Here is a 7,408-nt window from a genome sequence, read left to right on the forward strand (position 1 = left end):
TTTGCAAAAGTCCTGCATTCAGAAGAAGCCTCCTCGCTTGGCCTACATCTGCCGATTGGTACTTTGTAATTCAGGTTAAAAACAAAACAGAAGTGGGCATTGTTCTGATCCTTGCCCTGATAACGTCCCAAGAAAACTCTAGAGCCTGGCAGGAGAAGAAAGCGGACAATGGTCAAGGCTGTCATTCGAGTTTAAAAGGCACTGTGATTTTTCTTTTAAAGGAATATCTTCAGTTTCCAAGACGGTGCACACGGTTTCTAACTGCAGCTCAAAATTTTCCACTGGGCTCCCTCCTGAGAACAAGCCCTGCTCAGGGGAGAGTGTGGGGCCAGCCTCCCCCCGGGGCTGCACCCCACGCCAGGAGCTCAGACCTCCGCCAGCAGAGGTTTGCCTTATCCCTCGGACTGCCACTCCCCCAGGAGAATTGCCTTCTGTTTCTCCTTCGCCTGTAAAATAAGAATTCCTCAGATTGGAATTTAAGGCCTTTCATAATCACAACTGATCTTTCTAGGCTGATCAGAATGGTATTTTACATTTGCTAAGTGCTCTAAAGCTAACAAAATGAACAGCCGCGTATAATACACAATTTAATCCTTCAAATAGCGCTTTGAAGAAGCTGTCATGGTCCTCACTTCCAAGTGAGGCACATTCTTAGAGAAGTAACTTGCCTACGGTCGCCCCGGGGTGACGGGATGGAGCGCACGCACAGCCCCAGCCCCAGCCCCAGCCTCTGGCCCGGGCCCCAGATGAGCCACCTGTCCCAGGTGAGCGCCAGCCCCCCGCTCGCTCTGCCTGGAATCACACGCCCGTACCTTTGCCACCCTCACGCTTCCCCCCTGCCTCAGTGCCCATCTCGGTCACCCCGGCAGCCACGGCACGTCCCAGGCTAATCCACGCGGGGCCATGTGTGGGGCTTGTCTCTGGGGCTTTGGTTATCGGTGCAGTTGGGCAGAAAGGGAACAGATTGGGTTTCGAACCTCACTTCTTGCCTTTAAACCGTGTGCTTTGGGAAAGTTGCTGAACTTGGGTGAATCTCCGCTTCCTCGGCTCCCAGGGGTGCGCCACAGTGCCGGCCAAGCGGGCCGCCTGGCGCAGAGATGGGCTCACCCTGCAAACTGTGGTGCCCTGCACAGATACCCAGGAAGAACTGGCACCGAAGTAATGAGCTCATTAAATACACACACACATTATGAGACTTCTGCTTAATACGAGCCTAAACATGTGCATTCATCTCTGCTCCCGTCTTAAATGCCGGTTAAACGACAGGAAAGAAAAAAAGGCATAAACTCATAAGAACAAAGAAATAGGAAGGGGAAGCAGAGGCTGGAGAGGACGGCACATTGCGTTGATGAAGACATCATACGAGCAAATGTAAAGCTTTTATATATACAGAAGGACCGAAATTGTATTCCCCGTGTTCCCTTTCTCAGGAAGCTACTAGAAGATGCACTTCAGCCAAATGAGGACATAAACCAGGGAAGAAGACGTGGCACAGAGGGCAGAAGCTCGGACCCGGGGGAGGCGGGGGGCCCGGGCTGGGGGCTGGGCAGCCGCCTGCAGCTCCCAGTCCAGACCCGAGCAGGGCAAGGCGGAAGACGCCAGGAAGCAAACGCAACAGCTCGAGTGTTCAGAGCTCTGTCTGAGAGTTGGAAAAAATTATTTCTGGGCATGTGACACATTGGTTGGAAGAGCAGGGAGAAGTGAAACAAGAGACACATAGAAAGCTAAGCACAGGGAAAACAATCGTTATTTACTCCGTGGCTGGGGTGGGGGTGGGGGCAGGGAGGAAATTGTAAGAGGGAAAATGTAAACATAGAACACAGCTTGGTCCAGAAGGGAGTATGTACATGGTATAAAATCATGTAATTAAGCAATACTGATTCTACCCAAATAACAGAGCTATGACTCCATATGTTTTGGTAGGAATGGTGGGGATTATACAAGAGCTAAGCCTTCAAATGGCACAATAAAAAGTCAACAGGTCTAATATCCGTAAACCAGTACATAGCATATTAAGCACACTACTACCGCTATAGAAATATAGAGGTAAATATCAGGAGAGCGGCAAGAAATAATCAAGAAATAGGTGCTGACTGCCTCTGGGGCAAAGTACTGGGATAAGTACAGGGCTGGGCAGTGGACTGAAATTTTGCATTAAAATTTTTGATTCTATATATAGAATATGGGTTCTACTGGAAGTTATAAACTATGTACATGTATTATTTTGATAAAACATTTTAAATAGTTGTTTTTGATACTACTTGGTTACATAGTGTAGAATACAACTAAAACCTGTATTTTATACATTTAAATAGTGGAATGTCATTTTACCAGTATGGTCAGTAAGAATTTGATCTTCACTGGGACAGAACTGGTAAATAGAACCTTCAAGCTCAGAAGACCCGTGGACGTCACCTATGATGGTCCTAGAAAAGTATTATTTTTGCTGGTAACATCTTATGGTGCCTATTGGCCCTGGAGACTTAATAATGTACTTGAAATGCAGTACCTCTGAAGACTTAAAAACCTAGCTGTTTTCTAGAGAGTAATTTAAGAAAATGTAAGAGGAAGGAAAGGCTTACGATCTGAAATACGTAGGTGAGCTGGCTTTTCCCTTTTACATGCACTTATAAAACATGTGACTTTGGGCAAGTCAGGAAGGTTTCTGTGCTAACTTCTCTTTATTTATAAAATTGGGATGATCAACTTCTCTAAGACTACAGTATATCCTTATTAACATCTTAGACTCCTGATCCATGCTTATATAGAACTGAACAAGATTTACAACCTTGAAACCTACCCAAGAGCATATGGTTATTGTAAAGATCTCAAAAGGACTTTCCTTACGGGTGGTTTTGGTTGTATAAGACAATTCCATGATACCTTTCCCAAGGACTGGTGAAATCCTGGGTCAAGTGGAACCCACGTGACAGTTGGGCGTGGTTACGGGCATTGAGTGGAGATATACGGAAGAAAGAATTCTTGTCCATAAGGAACTTATAATCAAAGTACGAATATGTTAAAGCACAAGCTACTACAGATTGGGCAGTTTGGGATAAATGGCTATGCGTAATGTGAGCCCCCATGGGCGGCTCACCCCGATATGGAGTGAAGACTACACCTGTGTTGGTGCTGATTATTCCCTTGATGTCCAATCACCTACTGCCACCTTGTCATCAATCTGTTGCACTATTAGAAGAGAGAATGTCTAGGTTGAAGTGGACGTCATGATAAAGTGTTCATTGCATGACCATGATTCAACTAAGCCACTGAATCGTAAGCCCACTGGACCTTATTTTACTCCTCTACTCTTGGCATTCCCAACAATTTGCTGCATTTGATTGTCTGAAATTGTGTCGTTCCTGGTTGTGACCCCTAACACCACCTTAAAGTGGACAGCACTGATTTGTAGGTCAGAACCCACAAAAAGAAGGCTGCCCCAGTGGCAGCCTGGAGTCACAAATCTAAACCTACGGCAGCCTGCACTTGGGAAACACCGGTCCCCAATCACACCAATCACAATACACCAGTCACAATCCTCCAGCTCAGCTGGAGCTCGCCCCCTTACACTAGAAAATAGGAGCTGCTAGCCTTCTAAGGAAATTCCCAGCCTCCTCGCCAACAATGGCCTGTTTCCACGTTGCCTCCTAAACTCAGTCTTGCTCAAAACCTCCCAGGAAGATTGCAGAGTCCACTGCTTGTGAGACTCTGTGCTCCTTCAACCCGTGGGTTGTTTTCCTTTGAATAAAGAACATCAACCTTGTTACTAAATTGTCTTGGGTTTGCCATTTGACAAGGCAACTTTTGACCATGTAATCACTCCTGTCAGAAAACTCTGAGAAGCCACAACATTTCAGGCAGTGGCTACTCACCATTTCAGAATACAAATCACCGAGTTCCGTGGGACTCATCTGTCTTGTCAACACTATAACCCTAGTGCTCGGGACACAGAAGAAACTTAATAAATCTTTGCTGAGTAAAGGAATAACTGGTTGGCACGCTTAGTAAAACATTCGCTGGTGATCATTTTGCCGTGTAGACAAATATTAAACCATACAGTACACCTGAAACAAACTAGTCTTGTATGTCAGTTATAGCTCAGTTATAAAACATTCTTCATGGTAAGTGACAAATGACAAATTGTTTAATCATATAATAACTTCTGGGCCGCAAAAAATGCCTTAAAATTTTTGAGGCTCCAAGGAAGTGTTTTAAAATAACTGATCCCATAAAAGTGAGGGGGTAAAAAAAAATGAGCCCCGTGAAAGAGCAGTTATCACAAGAATGACCGTACAATTCTGTGCATGGAATAATAAGTAGGAAAAAAGTGAGCACAGCACAGTGCGAAAGCAATGCTGTAGCCCAGTGAGAGCTGTGGAAATGGAAATTATTAATAAATGGATCACATATAAGGGAATGCTTTGCTTCTATTGTGGAGATGACAGAGGGTAATTTAGGAGAGCTGGGCACCAAGGGGCAAGAAGGAAATGAAAGAAAACTGGCGAGACTTGTTTAGAGAGAAAATTTTAGGAGATAAAAGGCTTTAATTTCAAAGCTTCTCTCTTTCCCAGCATTCTTCTGAAGCGGAGTTTGAAAAGAAAGCAAATCAATACGGTATCAACAGAGTCTACCAATGCAGAGCTGGAAATGACTTTCAGAGACGGACCAGCCCCGCTCACTGGCAGGCCCCTCAACAACCCCAGAAAGTCACAGTGCAAACCTCCAGACAAGACTCATGAGAGGTGACATACCGCACAGATAGAAGAACACACACCCCCTTTGAACACCCTTAGGGACCTCACTCGTACCCCACGTACACCAGGAGCTGCTTATGAGTTACGCAGGAAAATAAGTACCATGGTCTCCTTTCATACTTGACCAAAACAGTAACCTTAACCACTTATTTTTTTAACCAACCCTGATGAAGAACAACTTTCAGACGTTTCCAAAACTCAAGTTCACTCCAGCTGGATGAAGCCTTATTGCAGAGCTGCACCCGTAGTGTGTGGAGTCCAGAGGTCAGGAGACACATTCCGGCTCTACCTCTCACTACTGGTAGGACGCAGAGCAAGTCTCCTTCCTACCTTGAGATGGGGTCTTCTTAGGTGTGAAGATTACAGTGCTCTGCAGATCCCGTCGGATAATTGTGTAAATGCGCATTAATTAGCACATGCTCTGAAAACAGACGACGAGGATGGACCAGAGGTGAGGCCACGTGCCCTCTGCTTGAATGCAGGCCGCCCTCGAGACTTGCTTGGATCAATAGATGCAGTGGAACTGACACTGGAAGTCTGGGCCTGACCTTGGGCTCCATCGCTGTCAAAACTCTACCTTCCACATGGATGGCTCTGCACAGGACAGTCACCATCGAGTGTCTAAGTACTCCTCTGGGTTTACATTAATTAACATGTCAGTTTTTCCTTAGAGGTGGGAAGAGGGAAGGGAAGAGAAGTAACAGCTGATAACGAGGCACCAGGGATGAGTTAGATCTACTAGCTGAACCCACTTTTCCCAAACTTTCCCAGACACACTTGACTTCTTATAAATGCAAACTCAGATTTCTACTCTTTTCTATTTCTCCCTTGACTTATTTATGTTATCCATTGAAATAGTCACCCAACATACTACAGAAAAGGAGAGAGAATAGCCCTGGAGACTTGAACTAGCCTATGTCAACCCCAAAGCAGCTGGTGACTTCTTGTGCCCAGAAGCCATTTGCCCTTTGCCCTGTCCAGGGCTGCTACCCACCCTGCCTGGATTACAACTCGCTGAGGAAGGGTAAGCGCCTTGCTTCTGTCATTCCTCTGCCCTAAATCACCGTCAGACTCTCTGTGAAACTGTCACTCTTCCACAGTTGGCCACCTACCTCGTGTTTCCCACCTGTCTCAGGCAATCTGCTCCTAGACATCATCCGCTGATGAGACGCTAGAGTGATTGCACTTGTGTCATGGAACGTCGAGATAGTTTTCAAGCTCTCGTTCCCCAGACACGGGCAAGACAGGGCCAGTCGCCTATGGACACCACAGGAAGGGCAGCTGTGAACGAGGCATGCCACGGAGTCTGTGCGTTCTTACTGCGCACAGTGCATCTCAGGAAGTATAAGAAAGTGTCAGCTTTCCCAGGAGAGCAACTAGTATTTCCAAATAAAAATACTCCAAATGGCACAAATTTTTAAAGTTTACTTTATCTTTTCTGAGAGAGTGCAACCAAGAGGGAGGCAGAGAGAGAGGGAGACAGAGAATCCCAAGCAGGCTCCGCACTCTCAGTGCAGAGCCCTTCGAGGGGCTCGCACTCACAACTGTGAGATCATGACCTCAGGTGAAATCAAGAGTCGGACGCGTTAGCTGACTGAGCCATCCGGGTGCATCAGCACAACCTTTTATGATTACAATCCTTATTCTCAAACTTGAGGCTCCTTTCATCTGTATCTGGGTCCACACTGTATCACAGATGATAGAGAAAAAAGGGTCATAAATAGAAACATTTTGTAATTCGTGTCATTGAAGTCAATTGGGCAGAATTGGTCACATAATAAATGGAACCTGACACAACACTTCAAGGACATCGAAAAGGCGAGAGGTTTAAATTGGAAAGGGTTCGTCTTCTCTTGGAGTACAATCAATACCTGGAGAGAAATAAAGGTCAGCTGTATGGTGGGCGTCGTTACACGCTGTGGCATCTTCCGAAGATGACGCATTCCTTAGACAATCTAATCAATGCTATGAACACTCTCCCCAGAAAAACGTACGCGGGCATGTGCTTACCCACGTCTGCGTACAGCTTCATGGAGCTCATGAACCAAACCCCATCTTCGCTGGTAGGATGTAAATTCCGTGAGGGGTTCCATGAGGACTGAGGTCCTGGCCCTGTGACCAGGATGTGGGAATTCAAATCCTGCCATTTCCCAGCGCTGCATTTTGGGCACACCACTTAGCCCATGCGCGTCAGCCACCCTCAGCTGTGGAATGCGGATCACAACTCTTATATTTCAAGGGTTGTTGTGAAGCTTAAACTCAAATCGAGAAGATACACTCGATTTTTTTCCACATTATTTTTGCACATTATTTTTCCACAAAAAGTGCAAAAAGGATGGCTCAGAAAGCCTTAACTGCAGCTAAAGGAGGATAGACAATATTTCTAACCTTGTCATTTTAATCACAGGCTGTCACATCTCCAGGTAAACCAAACACAGATGATAATGCCTGGGAGAATCAGGCTCCAGGGACCGCCTCAGTGGCTCCTCCCACTTCTTCTGGGATGGCTGCGAAGGGCAGAAATCGAAGGTAAGTCGGTGGCATTGCAGTCCTTCAGGTGACTCTTGAAACAATGTCATTCGTAAGCTGTGCCCACAAGAAAGATGCCAAAGGTAACCTGATTTTGCAAAACAACAACAACAGCAACATCACAA

This window comes from Crocuta crocuta, unplaced genomic scaffold (assembly GCF_008692635.1).
Source record: "Crocuta crocuta isolate KB4526 unplaced genomic scaffold, BGI_CrCroc_1.0 scaffold277, whole genome shotgun sequence".
Lineage (NCBI taxonomy): Eukaryota > Metazoa > Chordata > Mammalia > Carnivora > Hyaenidae > Crocuta > Crocuta crocuta.